Here is a 15772-nt window from a genome sequence, read left to right on the forward strand (position 1 = left end):
TATCAAGGGACTCTATTCAAAATCTCACTGCCTTTTATTAGCTTGTGTTTTAGAGAGAAAAACTTTTTACAATTAATTGACATTAATCTCCTGAGGCTGAAGAAGGAAATTCAGATATGAAATACAATGAATTACACTTCTTAGGTACACATTGCTGTGTAGCCATTTACAGGGCTCTTGCATGGCAGAGAAATTTGGCATACTGATGTAAATGTTAATATGCAATATATCAGATTTTTCTGCCATAAAAGAGCCTCTTCATATGATTGCATAGCAGTATCGTTTGACAAGGTGGATAAGCTATCTGTATTGTGACTATAATCTATGAAGTAAATTGCTTACACTGAATATTTGCAACACATCTTGTTTTGTACATTAATGTAGTGAATAATTAACTATATTTCTGGACTCCAGAATATACCTGATGGGCCATTGTAAAAATAAACTTATTTTAAAATATAATTTGAAACCATTAATATTTTAATGTTGGATGTTTTATACAGATTCTGTTGAGTTTTGCATCTACAGAAGTTTTATGGAATTAAATCACATGTAAATTTAAAGCTTTGGCATACATTTGGAAAACTCACTTTATAGCTAGAGAATGATAAGAAAATTCCAATATACTGCTAAAATAGCACACGGCTCACATTTGAAAAATGTAGTAATTTTTACATCTGTCCAGATTAGTGAGCTGATGTCCAACACCACAGCATTTTCCTTCTTGCTAACTAAAGGTAAAGTATGCTGTCGACTCTTGGCGACCACAGAGCCCTGTGGTTGTCTTTGGTAGAATACAGGAGAGGTTTACCATTGCCTCCTCTTGTGCAGTATGAGATTATGCTTTTCAGCATCTTCCTGTATCTCTCTGCCCGATAAAGGTGTTTCCCATAGTCTGGGAAACATACCAGTGGGGATTCAAACCAGCAACCTCAAGTCATTTCCCTGCTGTGCCATTAGGTGGCTCTGCAAAACAACAAAATGGTAGATGAAAGAGACTTGCGTTTGGGGCAGTATACAAATATGTTAAATAAATACATCTGTGTTTTTGAGTTCCAGACAATGCACAGTGAATGGTGGAGAGCGTGCAGTATATCCCCAATGATTGTTACAGAACATTGGATTCTGGTTTAGCTGTTGCCAATTAAGGGAGTAATTCTGACTAATCCCCTGGAACAGCCGTGTGAAGCTCTGTGGTCATCAAAGGGGCAAAAGGTTAGACTTTATCATTTTTATAGCATCAGCCATGTACATGGTGCTTTGTAACAGAGGAGAGGACAGGTCCCTCTCTCAAGGGGCTCACTATCCAGAAACAGGCACAGATGAAATGAACGGAAGCAGAGGCAAGTTAAGAGGGAAATAATATGCTATTATGTCATACACCAGGTACTTAGGCTTAGTTGCAGTACGGCCTAGGGCATCATTATTATTTTGAAATAAACTCCAAACACACACAGTATGGAACTGCTGGAATTGGTGCACACTTCTGTTTTCCTCATTTTAGAAAACATATGGAGGGACTGGAAAAGTCATGATGGGCTACAACAATTAATAGGATTGTGTTAAGGTCATTAGTATAGCAAAGACTAGGACTATACATTACAACATACATAACTAAGTGGATTTATTCCACATTGAGTGATTTATAGGAAAATGCATTAGCCTTTCATCCTGGGTACTCTATGCAATTAATATGGCAGACTCAAAAATGCCCCCAAACCTTTGAGTACAGCTTGTTTCTGTAAACATTTCCCAAAATATTGACTATCAATCGTAAACAGAGAAATTACATGAACATTCGGTTATTCTATTCTACCTTCTACTTGCTAGAAATAGTAGGTAGTACTAGAGATAGTAGAGTCTCTCTCTCTCTTTCTACCTGATAGAGATAATAGATCCAGGTGGTGATAAAACATTTATTCAAGCACTTGATCTGATCTCAGACGGGGCAATATAAATTCTGCCATATTTTTCTTCTCCATCATCCTAGGTTTGATACAATTTGTATATCCTTACATTGAAATAGGAAGTTGAATTTGCTGAAGACCAAGGATTCTGTAAGACCAAGATGGAAAGGATTCTGTACAGAAGTTCAAAATGCATTTGTGACATTGTCTCTAAGGAGTCCACTGACTATTTACTTTTGGCTTGTTCTCAATTTTATGCACCTTGGTGAATTCATTGCAAGAAATTGGAGCAAGTATGGAATGAAGTTGGTAAAGAGATAGGAAATAATGGGTCTCCAGTAAAAATAAGGAAGATGGATGCAACTTCCTATTCTAGTAAGTACATGGTTAATGTCTTTTGATCCGCATTAGGACTTACAGTTTTTGGAAGCAGAAGGGCTACCGAACAATATAAACAAATTAATACAGCACACAGTTAAAAATTAAAGCTCGTTAAGTGAGTGGACATTACATAAATTACAGAATGTCAGATGCTGCATACTGTATTTGCTTCCACAAGTCATGCCAATAAAGTATTTAGAAATATTTGAGTTGTGATTGAGAAAATGTATACTTTTAAATTAATTGCATAATTCCACACATTATACTTTGATCTTAGCCAAATGTCTGAGATGTCATAATTACATAACTCTTCTTTGTAAGTATTGCCTCTGAGATTGATGTTGGAGGCTGTCCAAAAATTAAACTGCAAGTAGAACTTTCATGTTTTTTTAATATTCAAATGTTGGTACTTTCTGTCATCTCACATGAATTTTAGCTGTCTTTCCTTTCTGGGTGTTAAATATTCATGAAGAGACACTAAAATATGTAATGACCTGAATGAGCTGTATCAAACTCTGGCAACATTTGCATGTAACATGAAACCGGAGGTCCCTTCACTTCTGGTTTCAATAGCCGTACATCCAAATGCGGGCAACTGGAGTTATGCAAGAAAATAGGCCCATGGTTTCCCTCTCTGAACTTCAATCTGTACCTTTTGGTTCAGACTTGAGATTTGCTGCCTTCAATTCTGGTTGTGCAGTGCCAGCATTGCATCCGAACGCTGGCACCGCAGTTTTACCTCTCTGAAACCGGAGTTGAGGGAGGAAAGTCCTCCATTGCTCCAGTTCCTATTGGCTGTGCAGTTTGTACTTCATGAAATAAGGAAGCCCTCACAGCCAGTTCCTCCTCCTCTCTGCAGTCAGCGAGGCTTCAGAGAGGTAGTTCGCAATTTAGTCTGAGCGCAAATGGGAAAGCAGAAGAGGGAGGAGCACGGGGGGGGGGGGCATGAATCCAAGGGCCAATTGGACCCACATTACGTCCGAAGGTGGTCATAGTGTATTTTTATAATAAATGGGGTTGAATGTTCAATAGTATTTCAGATTTCCATTCCATTTGGTATTCTTTAAAATAGAACATTTAAAGTGGAAGTGAATAAAAGGGAAATGAAACTACATCGCTGCAATATTGGAGGGTGTACATGATTCTAACATGATGAAAAGTCATTTGACTGGCAGTTAATCTTTCAGTATTGTTGTGAGGGTTTTTTAGTTTTTCAAATCTCCAGGATATTTTAAATGAAAGGGGAAAGTGTATGAATAAGGTATTGGATTTCTAAGACCCAATAAGAATAAATATTATGAGTCGCTACAGATTCCTTCTATGTTCGTATCCCTATCCTGTAAATGGTTCTTAATATAGTCCCATGTTTCCAACATTAAGTTTGAGTCATTGGCTCAGTTCAGGCAATCAGACTGCAAGCCTGCACCCTCCCTTAGCTTTTTTCTACACTGGGCTTTCAGTGGGAAATGCTGTAGTTAAACTGCAGCTCCACATGTCACCCAAGCCTGCAAGCTATGGATTAGCAGCAGATTGCAAACCAGCCTATGAAACTAAGCTTTGATCTTGGTTTGTATGACAGCTCCTGGGTTTGGACAACACATGGAGCTGTGGTTTAATTTACTAAAATTCTTGTGTGTCAACTGCATTGAGGAAACAAAGAAAGGAGATGGGAAAATGTGCATGCTCTGTGTTCATTTCTGCCATGTTTGTGATGCAGGAAACTATTTTTTAAATAATCTGAACTGCTCCATTGTCAAATACTTCTCATAGTGCGTGTGCTTTTTAAAACTATGACTAAATGGGTCTATTGACGCCTACAAGATGTGGTTGTGAAGCTAATATTGTTGTAATCTCCTTGAAGGAAATGTGACATACAAATATAACAGACATTTTGAATAGTGGATAACAATCTTATCCATTATTCAAAAGGTATATTTTCATGTTTTGTGAATGCTTAACTCCTAGTTTTGAGGCCAGTAGGGAAATGGTTGACTAACAAACAGAAGTTTGCAGTTTTGAATCCCTGCTGGTACTATATCGGGCAGCAGCGATACAGGTAGATCCTGAAGGGCATCATCTCATACTGCGTGGGGGGAGGCAATGGTAAACCCCTGTGGGCACCAGGAGTTGAAATCGACTTGACAGAACACTTTACCTTTACCTAAAAATGCTCAAAGTTGCAATATCTTGCTGCGTAAGATCTCCACTAAAGCTGTAAAATGTACCTTATAACATCACAAATGACACCGCATAAGTGCTGTCAAATAATTAATATACAAGGATTTCTTGCCATCTATATTTTATAAGAATTTGGTGTCATAGAATTTTCTTGGGTTTTTTAAAAATCATCCTGTGAGGAGGAGTTTTTTAAATTAAAACATGGAACCCTAAGTACTCTGAATATAAGATGCATTTATCTTTCATGTGTCTGGAGTTGGTGTACTTTTATATAAAAACTCTTCTGAACTTAGTAATGTTCTATATGGTTTTCCAGTTGTCTTTTTGTGGAAGCTACATTTACTTCTTAAGAAAAGCTACATAAGCAGCACAGCAGGTGAAAAATATTTCCATAGCAGCCATTCTGCAAAGCAGCCTAGCTGTGTTCCATGCAGAGAAACTGCTCAAGGTTACCCAGAGTCGCCTTGAGCAGCAGAGAGCATGGGCACAGTGAATGGGGAACAATTTTTGCTGCTTTCCTTCTTCATAAGGAAAGCTCTGTGACTGCCCAAAAAATATCTCCGCAATTCTTGAGGACATATTTTGGGAAAGCACAGATTTTCTACCATGGCAGGGGATAACCCTGAAAATTGCTCCCCCGTGTGCATACGCGCTCCTGCTGGCAACACTCTGGCTGATTTCAGAGCACCTCCTTGTGCTGCAATGCATTTTCGCTGTGTCTTGAGATGGTTGCTCTGGATGGCAGCCACTGTATTAAATTTCTACCGTATTTGGGGGAACATGAACACCTATTGGGCTTTTTCAACTTATGAAATTCATGCAGACATTTGTTCTTAAAAAAAAAAGAATTGTAGAACGAAGAAGTTGGCAACAGTGTGGACTGTACTGGAACACAGAGTAGTGTAGAGCAGGAAGTAAATGACAGAAGACTGCAGTCGTAGGGGGAGTTTGATGCTAGACTCATTCACACGATGAATATGATCATTTTGTGAATATGGACCTGCAATCCGTCTGAGTTCTCGTGATTCCAAACAGATTATGAAACCAAACGTTTGATCCACTGACATGTGCCGGACTTTGTGGCATCTGTTCCTTTGTCCCCACTTCTGCTGCTCCTAATAGCTAGCTGGTACTGTTTGAAACTTCACTGTCCCTTACGCTCCCACATATCCTACCTTTCAATGAAGCTTCTGAAATATATTGCTATTCCGTGTTTGAGATGTAAATGAGCCCTCTCTTCCCACCATTTTGGTGGCCTGATAGTATATTTATCTTATTGCATGTTATGAAAATATCGTAACATTTTCAATATCATTTGACTTCAGCTGAAGAGTAGCCATGAGAAATATTTAATTTTCTGTTATTTAGGTTAAAGGGTGACGCTACATACAACTACAGAGGCCCTAGGACCAAAAGTGACATTATTGTGTTTGCAAACAGAGTAGTAGGGTAAGTATTTATGGGTCCAATCCTGTGTACCTTCAGATGTGGGCAGCTGGCATTGTTCTGGGAAACATGGAGAAAAAGAGAAATATAGCCAAGTTGACCCTAGTGTCCAGAGCAACCAGTGAGGTTCAAGTCTTCACTGGCAAGTGACTATATTAGTTGCTAAGGAGGTAGCTGAGAAGAATATTTTGTTGCTATTAGGACTGTATAGAAATCGGAGAGTAAAGTAACATTTTTCTTTCTGTATGTAAAATTTCACTCAACTGAATAATGTATTTAATCTGTCCTGCATGTACAAGTCCTTGAACCTGTTGCAGGTGGAAGATTCACTTCCTAGCCTTGACCTTAAGACTTCTTCTGCATATCTCTTCGATTGATATCTTAAAAACTGTGCAGCTGAGCCCATTAATTCACCCTGACTGGAAGGCAGCTCTGATTAGGTGTAAGGATTTGTTACTACAAAGCAGCTTTCTTTTTAATACCTTATTAGTATATGTACCTTCCATTCCAAGGTCAATCTCTTGTTATGTTGTCAGAAAGAAGATGGGTGGAATCCTTACCATTGTCATTTTAAAAAATAGCTGTAGTTGGTTTTTGGTTAAATTTGTACAGTAAAGAAATTAACTATTAGTTCCTGATGGACTGATTAACTGATATCACACTTTTTCAGACTCTTCCTTCTACAGTTTTGCCTCACGTATAATAAGATATTTTGCATCCATCTTATAAGCCTTACAGATAAAACTTAGCTGTTGAACATTATTATTATTATTATTATTACTACATTTATATCCTGCTCTTCCTCCAAGGAGCCCAGAGCGGTGTACTACATCCTTGAGTTTCTCTTTCACAACAACCTGTGAAGTAGGTTAGGCTGAGAGAGAAGTGACTGGCCCAGAGTCACCCAGCTAGTATTATGGCTGAATGGGGATTTGAACTCGGGTCTCCCCGGTCCTAGTCCAGCAATCTAACCACTACACCACGCTGGCTTGCACTGAATCTCTAACACTGTGTGTGTGTGCGCGCACGCGTGTGTGAAGTATTTTTAAATGCTATGTTCCATAATTAGCATAATAGTTAGATATTAGAGCTTTAACACATTTTTACTGCTGTCCACCAGCTTTAGAAAGATTATGTAAAACTGCTTAAATTGGTGTTAATATCAAACTGTTCAGATGATTGTAGCAGTTACTTTAACAAATGTCAGTTATGATAAACTCCTAAAAGTCTTTGTTGCTTCTTTAGTAACATAGCAATTGTAGTAGGGGATGTCACAAAACACTTCTGAGTACATGATTAAATTGTGCTAAGCATTCTTAATTAAGTCTTTAAAGCAACTATTGACTTGATTAATGATGCAACACTAAAACATAGTTGCTGAACTGGGAAAAGTGAACTGGGTGATGTAACATTTGCTAGCAACTGCTAGAGACTAGATTCTTAAAATACATGATTGGTTTTAGGTTTGTTTGCTTCCTTTAAACAAACCAAGACAAAAGTGCATGCTTGAAAATTAATACTATTGATGTATTCTGCTGATAGTTGAAACAGTTTACTCCACAACATTTTCTTCTGATACTTTAACACTTCTTCTTAAAATGTTCACTGAAAATCTTTTTCATTTGATAATGGCAATATATGAAATTAGCATACTTTAGTTTATTACACACCCACACCCACATACCCCACTATATACCTACATGGGTTGGAACAGGTGTTCCCTGTAATCTTTTTCATTCATGTGTGGAATGAGTTTTGTTCAGGCCATAGTATCAAGGCCCTGTGCACGCACATACATTCAGAGTGGGACCTCACTGTTTCAACCTGGGCAGGATCTATAATTAATTGAGCAGACATCCAAAAACATGTGAGTGCATGCACACGCCTTGGAGGGAACACTAGCTCCTACCTATTAATATAGTCTGGTATAGTCCTATTATAGTCTGGATGCAACCTGATAGTGGAACTTTAAGCCTAAAGCTGGGACTTTTACACATAGCAAGCTTTACTGCGAGTTTACTGGGAGGCTTTACTGCCAACACAAATTTGTCCCAAAAAACTGACACAGATAGTGGATTTTTTTACCCCCGATATAAATCGGGCTACACTCTTAACATGCAGTGAAACACTCAAATTGTGTGTGAACTGCTCCCTGATAACTCTCAGGGACTTCAAGGTAAATCTGGCTGATATGTGAATGCACCCCTTCATTCTGGAGGAGATGCAAGAAAGGGCTTTAAAAGGCTTGTGTGAAAAACTTCCTGGTGTGATCCAGCCAGAGTCTCTGGGCAACATATCTGCTCTAATGGAGCAGATATGGAGAGTGTCAACGAGAATGTGGATCAAGGTGATCCAGTTAACATAGTCTACCTGGACTTCCAAAAAGCTTTTGACAAAGTTCCTCATCAAAGACTCCTGAGGAAACTTAGTTGTCATGGGATAAGGGGACAAGTACATGTGTGGATTGCTAACTGGTTGAAAGACAGGAAACAGAGGGTAGGTATAAATGGAGAGTTTTCACAATGGAGGGAAGTAAGAAGTGGGGTCCCCCAGGGATCTGTACTGGGACCGGTGCTTTTTAATTTATTCATAAATGATCTAGAAGCAGGGGTAAGCAGCGATGTGGCCCAATTTGCAGATGATACCAAACTCTTCCGGGTAGTGAAATCCAAAACGGATTGTGAGCAGCTCCAAAAGGATCTCTCCAAACTGGGGGAGTGGGCGACAAAATGGCGAATGCGGTTCAATGTTAGCAAGTGTAAAGTGATGCACATTGGGACAAAAAACCCCAACTTCAAGTATACGTTGATGGGATCCGAGCTGTCGGTGACGGGCCAGGAGAGGGATCTTGGGGTTGTGGTTGACAGCTCGTTGAAAGTGTCGACTCAATGTGCAGCAGCTGTGAAAAAGGCAAATTCCATGCTAGGGATTGAAAGGGGATTGAAAATGAAACGGCTAACATTATAATGCCCTTATACAAAACTATGGTGCGACCACACTTGGAGTACTGCGTACAATTCTGGTCACCACATCTTAAAAAGGACATTGTTAAAAAGGAGAAGGTACAGAAGAGGGCAACCAAGATGATCAGGGGCCTAGAGCACCTTTCTTATGAGGCAAGACTACAACACCTGGGGCTTTTTAGTTTAGAAAAAAGACGTCTGTGGGGAGACATGATAGAGGTCTATAAAATCATGCATGGCATGGAGAAAGTGGAGAGAGAGAGATTCTTTTCCCTCTCACACAACACTAGAACCAGGGGTCACTCCATGAAATTGATTGCCAGGAGGTCTAGGACCAACAAACGGAAGTACTTTTTCACACAACACGTGATCCACTTGTGGAACTCTCTGCCACAGGATGTGGTGACAGCCAACAACCTGGATGGCTTTAAGAGGGGTTTGGATGACTTCATGGAGGAGAGGTCTATCAATGGCTACTAGTCAGAGGGCTGTGGGCCACCTCCAGCCTCAAGGGCAGGGTGCCTCTGAGTACCAGTTGCAGGGGAGTAATGGCAGGAGAGAGGGCACGCCCTCAACTCCTGTCTGTGGCTTCCAGCAACATCTGGTGGGCCACTGTGTGAAACAGGATGCTGGGCTAGATGGGCTGTGGGCCTGATCCAGCAGGGCTGTTCTTATGTTCTTATGTAACCTTCTTTATCAATAATAAACCACAGGCTAATTAAATATCAGGTAGTTTTAAGTAGAATAATGGAGCTTACTTTCCGATTTTCTTAATTTGGCAACTCTTACCTATAACATTGTCTCATGTGCTATGAACTTATCTGACTTCCAGCACATAGGTTACAAAGGGACATTTTCTATGCCTTCAGTGGCTGCCATTTTAAAACAGCATGGCAGATCAGCAAAAAAATAACCCTGTCGGCAGTTCTCTAGGACCCGCTTCCATGTGCCATGAATTTAATTTGTATGACTGTAAACATAAAAGTTGTTGGAGACATGGACACAGAGACGGTGATCTCATAAACCCTTTCCCCTTTGGAAATTAGGTTGAAAACCCTGTCAGTGCTATGACAATAGAAAACTGGCATGAGCATGATCAGTACTGGGAGTAGGGGGATTTCAGAAAATGCCAATGTTTGCTTATTTTTTGTTCTTGCACTTGGTGTGTGTGTGTGTGTGTGTGTGTGTGTGTGTGTGTGTGTTTTAGGCCAATTATTTGACCCCTCCCTAGCCAGCAAATGTTTGAGCATATGCACCATATACTTTTTCTGTACATAGGTGGGGAATTTCCATTAAAGATCTGAATCGTTGTTTTAAAAAACTTCCTTTGCTCGTTACAAATGTAATACAAGGGTTTTAGAAAATCCTTCCTAAAACTGTTCTAGTAGCTGGCATCTCATTTTGCCACGTGTTTTGAAGCTACAATTTTAAGCGTGCTTACAAGCAATTGAGTTCAAAATTAAGTTCAATGTAAGAAGGTGAATTTTTGTACCATGTAATGCGATGGAAAAACATCCAAGTTCAGGTGCTAGATCTTGACTCCTGCAAACTTAAAGAAAATTGGACTGGCAGACTTGAACATGAGATACTGGAAGCACTGTATGACCTGTAACAAGATTGGGGTGGGCAAGAAAGGGAGAAATAGCAGAATACTGCTGTGGCTGCCTGGAATATTTCATAAATTATTTGAGAAAGGGTGGAAAGGAGGAGAACAAATAACCATGCTGAAGTTTCTTATTTTCCCCAGAGATGCTGAACTGGAAAGCTGAGAAAATCTCAGATCCACTCTGTATTTAAATGTAAGAACTTGTGAATAAGTTACTTTTAAATCTGGTGCTCACACCAGTGCAACAGGAGAAGTCCTAGAGTAGCACCAGTGCTTCTGAAACATTCCAGACATATTTTGGAGTGGCATGGATTGCTTCTCTGGGGAAGAGAGGCTGTCAAAATTTGCCCCCAACATTGAGCCAGCAGTAGAGCGAGTCAACCTTTTCAGAAGCACTAGTGCAGGGGTGTCAAACTCAAATTGGGAGTGGGGCTGGATTTGATTCTAATGCACCTCTGTGGGGCTACACACAGCCTCATGCTGCCTTCTCACACCTGTCTTAAGTTCTTTTCTGACTCCCTCCTCCTCCACCTTCTTTCTCTTACTCTTTTCCTTTCTTCTTCTTTCCTCTCCCCTCTTCCTCCCTCCCTTGCCCTGCCATTTAAATTAGCTGAATACACTACTTTTTACACCGGAATATGCTCAGGGGGAGGTTGAAACTGAAAGGAAAACACAGCATTAGTGGCTTATTGGGGGATGGATTTGTTTAGGCAGGCATCCTGCTTTATTTAGTCAGGATGCCAGCTAGTAGTATTAGCAGTGCCAATGAAATTCTCCAAAGTTCAGTCTCAAAAAATAAATAATTTTGGGAACTCAGGCTGACTTCAAAGGAGAAATGAGCTCTTCCTGCTCTGAAAACTTCTCTGTTGGGAAAAGTTCAGCAGCATGACTCTGTCTCCTTGCAAGCCTCCGATGAATAAACAGCTCTTACCCCCACATCTTTCATCTGGGGCAATCAGGAGAAGCAGTAGCAGCATCCCTTCCTAGTTCCTAAAATCTTAAAACAAAGGCCCAGCAAGATCTAAACTGAATTTAATTTCCTGCTTGGAATAAACAGAAAAGAGCAATGGCTGATGGAATTAGTAATTTCAGGGTTGGTGCAGTATTTGAAAGCTCAGATTAAATCTCAGCTTCTGGCTTGCTAAACATTAAAAAGACTCACATTGTACAGTCTTCCTGGGGTTAAAAAAAGTTCAGTTTTATTTCCATGTCAGCCATAGGACATGGAGTTTAAAAATAAAAACACACCTTTTTTGTGAGAAGCTAGAACAGTGAGGAAAAGGCTAGAAGCTTCAGGGAACATCCAGTCCTGCAATTCTTAAACTGGTAAATCCCCGGGGGTTGCACCATGTGTGCCAAATATGTGTACAGGCAAGCCTCGTTAATATTCGGACTCTATATCTGTGGTTTCACATATTTGTGGGTTGTCTAATTGACACTCAATTTAATTATCGATATTATGAAAGGGCTAAGACTCAAATATCCACAGTTCCTAGAGGTCAGGGCTGGACTGGGGGCACTGAGAGGGCGGTGGAATGTATGTGGGGAGGGTGCCAGGTTTTTAGCAGAATAGGTAATTAAGGGTGGGAGTTGGGGCGCAGGGGCACCGTGCGGGTAGGGCACACCGGGAATATGCCCTGTGGGCCAGTCCGAGCCTGCTAGAGGTTCAGAATTGATCGCAGAGGTCATTTCCAGCCACCATTTTGTCAGGTGGAGCCATATTGTAGCTCATTCATCTTTTAAAAAGTATTCCCTCCCACCCGCAATTTTTCATGAAAAAAATTAAGGGAATTTGGGCCAGAGTCGGGGTGCATTACTGGACAGCTGAACGCCCGCAGAGCATGTTAGGGGACTTTCTCCTGCATGTTCCCATGTGTTTGCTCCTTTTTTTGCCCCTTTTCTAGCTTCCAGGAACCTACCCCCCTCCTCATCTCTTAAAGTCAATGCCTCAGTATTCGCAGGTATTCGCAGTTTCAGCATCAGGTATCCAAGGTATGACTCAGTATCCGTGGCTTTAGGGTTTTAGAGTCTTTCATCCCACCCCCCATGGAATGGAGCCCCTACAGATACGGAGGCTTGTCTGTGTTGGTCCTTGGTACCATCATCTCTTGACAATTTTACTAATTTGTACTTCTCATTTATCAGAAGAGTAGATCCATATTTGGCTTAAACAAGCAAACAAGCCACACTCTCAAAGTGTTACGCTATTACTATTACATGAACATGTTATAAATACTTCCATGTGATATTCTAGCACTTTGCAACCAGTATCTTGGCATATGAGTGACATATTTTTAGATAAACAACTTGCATTAAAACAAGTTTACTTCTTCCATCAGAGTATGAAGGCCACAATACCTTTTAAATGAATGTTACCTAAATAGTTGCAAATTGTTGTTTTGGATGCAGTAACGGTCACAATATAATTAAGTGCCTTAAATTTATCTCCTAATGTAGTCAAGCATACTGAAGTCAACTTATCTTAAACTGCTTCTTAGTCTTTCGTTGTGCTCAATTAGTTGGTAAATGGTTGTCTAGTATCATTAAAGTTTTCTATGTTTGTCTGCAAATGCTTTGCCAGTGTTCTATTAGGGAACAGCTCTGAAATGCTTAGCTGCTTCACTGGCAGAAAAACACTTCTACGTGATTATATGTGGCATAAGGAATGTATATTCCTTATGCCCTTTGGCAAACTTCGGTCACTTTGAATCTTTTTGAATCTTTTTAATCCCCTTTGAATCTTTTGCCCCAATAACTCTTAGCTTTGAAAACCCAAGAACAAACATTTAGTAGTGAAATAGTATGTAAAACTGTTACTTGTTCTGCATGTAATCTTCATGGAGATTAACAAGCTGCTTTAAAATATCTATTTATATTTCTGCCGGAAAAATACATAGACATTGCTTATAAATTATTATTATTTTCCTTCCTCAGAAGAGGAGCTACCTTACAATGTATTTGAACTAACATGGATATATTTTTTAAGAAACACCTCTCAATTTTTTTCTCTTTTAATTTTATTTTGCATTAATGTAAATGAGAACAATAGTTTTAATGTAGCCCTTTGCATGGCCTAAGAGATCCGTTTGTGAGTGGCAGGAGAACTATGGTGAAACAACCACAATTGTCAAGGTAAGACACTATTGAGTTTTAAAAGCAGCTTGCTTTATTGGCTGTGATAGCTGCACTGGCTAAAAGTAAGAAGAATCTCCTGCTGGAAACAAGTTGCATGATTACATGATTTGAGAACTTGTTTTTTCTCAGACTGCTTTGAAAAGTGGAAGGATTTCTTTTAAGTCTACATGTGGGGCAGATTTGCAGCTGTTGGGAGGATAGTAATGCCAAGTCAGTGTTGACAATTGGCAACTGAAAGGGAAAATGTGGAGACCTAATTCAGTAATTGGGAGGCCATGGGTGAGGAGAGTAGGTAAGTTGACTAGCCTATAATGTCCCCCAAGAATTCCTGAGGCATGTTATAGGTAATGTGGACATGCTAGAAGCCATTGTTTCTGTTAGCCAGCCTGACAAAGAACTGATTGTTGAAATACATCTGGCTCACCCCACCACCCAGACTTCTTGCAGCACCACCTGATGGTTAAAACTGCTAAGTTGTAATCATATGGAAACTACATCTGCTCCAGCAGGGGTTCAGGAAAGTCCTTGAGGCTATTTTCACAACTAGCAAAAACAGGGCTTGAGGTCTGAACAGGGCCCTGTCAAAAGAGGGTCACCCAGTTCCCAGCCCCTCCTCTAAAACCAGGTTTAGCAAGCAGGGGAGGTTGCCTACCCACTCCCAGTGCTCCTGGAGCCACGGAATGCTGCGGAAGGCGGCCTGTACGGAGCTACCATGGAGCCTGCATACCAGAGTGGGCTGCAAAGCAAGCAGAAGTTTGCTTGGGGAAAGCCTGTCCAGCAAACAGCACTGAGCTTCCTTAAAGTGGCAGGCACCTTGCAAATGAGCCCAAGGGAAAATATGAACATCGGAAGCTGCCTTACACTAAGTCAGACCATTGGTCCATCCAGCTTAGTACTGTCTACACAGACTAGCAGTGGCATCCCGAGGCTCTCAGGCAGGATTCCCGCTCAGCCCAACCTGGAGATGCCAGGCAGGGAGCTCACCTGTGACATCGCTGCCCCCACCCCCGTGACGCTCTCGCTGCCCCCACCCCCGCGACGCTCTTGCCGCCCCCGGATGTTCCTCACTGTGTAGTCATTCTGCATAATAAAAGCACTTCCCAGGCAACCATCATGTGAATTCCTTGGGGAGCAGCTGGGGATGCATTGTGGGTACTGGTGGGCTCACTGGTATGCAAGCCCTGCCCCATCTGCAGGACTGTGTTGCACAGAGGTTGCAGAATGAGCTGAGCAGTGTTTGTGCGTGTGCATGTGCACATGTCATTTTTCCTGTGTGCAGCTGTCGCAGGGGAGTGGGAGGCTCACACCATTGTGGCCATGGTTGCAGGGCTAACTCCTACATGTGGGCAGGGCTACGGTAAAGTGTGGTCCCCAGGCCCACTCCAGCCTGGCTATGTACCTCTGCAGCGGCAGCAACCTCCCCATTCTGTTTGCAGAGACCGGTGGGGGCGGTCAGGGAGTGCTGCTGCTGTAGCTGCTGCTGCTGCTGGGAGCCAGTTCAAAAGGAATTGGGCTAGACATGCGCTCAGCAAAGGCGCTGAAGGAGCAGCCCAAGAATCAAGCCTCTGCCCCGCTCAAAATCCAGGGAAAGGCAGGGCAGGGAGCAGCACCAGTCTTCCCAGCGCCCTCTTCCTTTGCAAGCAGGTGGCGGTGGCTGCTCCGGGTGGGTCCGACAAGGTCTCCAACAGGCAGGAAGCGAGTGGGCCAGCCGGCCAACCTTCCCGCAGGCAGGGGAGCCCCTTCCCGAAATGCAAAGGGCCCCGCCGCGCATCTCACCTCCAGAGGCTCCCAGCAGTTTGGCCCGCTGTTGCGCTCGCTTCCAGGCTGGGCCGATCAACTGCGGCGGTGGCGACAGAACCAGCTGCTGCTGACCAGGGCCACTCCACGGCACCCCCAGCTGTTGGAGGATGGGGCTCTCCTTTCTGGGCATGCTCCTGCCCCTCATACCTCGCAGCTGCATGAGTGGGAGCCCTTCACACCCTGCGAGGGGATGCAGGGATGTGCTCCATACGGGGAGAGTGTGGGGCCCTCGGAAATGTGGGGCCCGTAGCATATGGCTGGTGGGTGAGTGGGCAGATGTTCAGCATCACCCATCTGCCTGGAGGTGCTCTTACCCCCAGACCATGGGGCCCTGGCTCATTGCCCCAAAGGTGTGG

The 15772-nt window shown here is 42.0% G+C and overlaps 1 protein-coding gene and 1 long non-coding RNA gene across 7 annotated transcripts in view; one reads left to right on the forward strand and one right to left on the reverse strand.

The window, feature by feature from the left end:
* CCDC102B (coiled-coil domain containing 102B) overlaps positions 1-15772 on the reverse strand; it is a 229725-nt gene that overhangs the window by 211928 nt on the left and 2025 nt on the right. The gene's annotated exons all lie outside the window — the stretch shown is intronic.
* Positions 1-15772, forward strand: part of LOC128322987 (uncharacterized) — a 51050-nt gene that overhangs the window by 6158 nt on the left and 29120 nt on the right. For 3 of the 6 annotated variants that reach the window (XR_008306127.1, XR_008306124.1, XR_008306125.1), the window contains exons 2-4: positions 1060-1215; positions 1991-2282; positions 5835-5915. This is a non-coding gene — a long non-coding RNA (uncharacterized LOC128322987). Of the gene's footprint in view, positions 1-26; positions 1216-1990; positions 2283-5834; positions 5916-15772 lie in introns of those variants that run through there. The other 3 variants (XR_008306123.1, XR_008306128.1, XR_008306126.1) reach the window with 1 other exon arrangement.

Source organism: Hemicordylus capensis, chromosome 4 (assembly GCF_027244095.1).
Source record: "Hemicordylus capensis ecotype Gifberg chromosome 4, rHemCap1.1.pri, whole genome shotgun sequence".
Taxonomy (NCBI): domain Eukaryota; kingdom Metazoa; phylum Chordata; class Lepidosauria; order Squamata; family Cordylidae; genus Hemicordylus; species Hemicordylus capensis.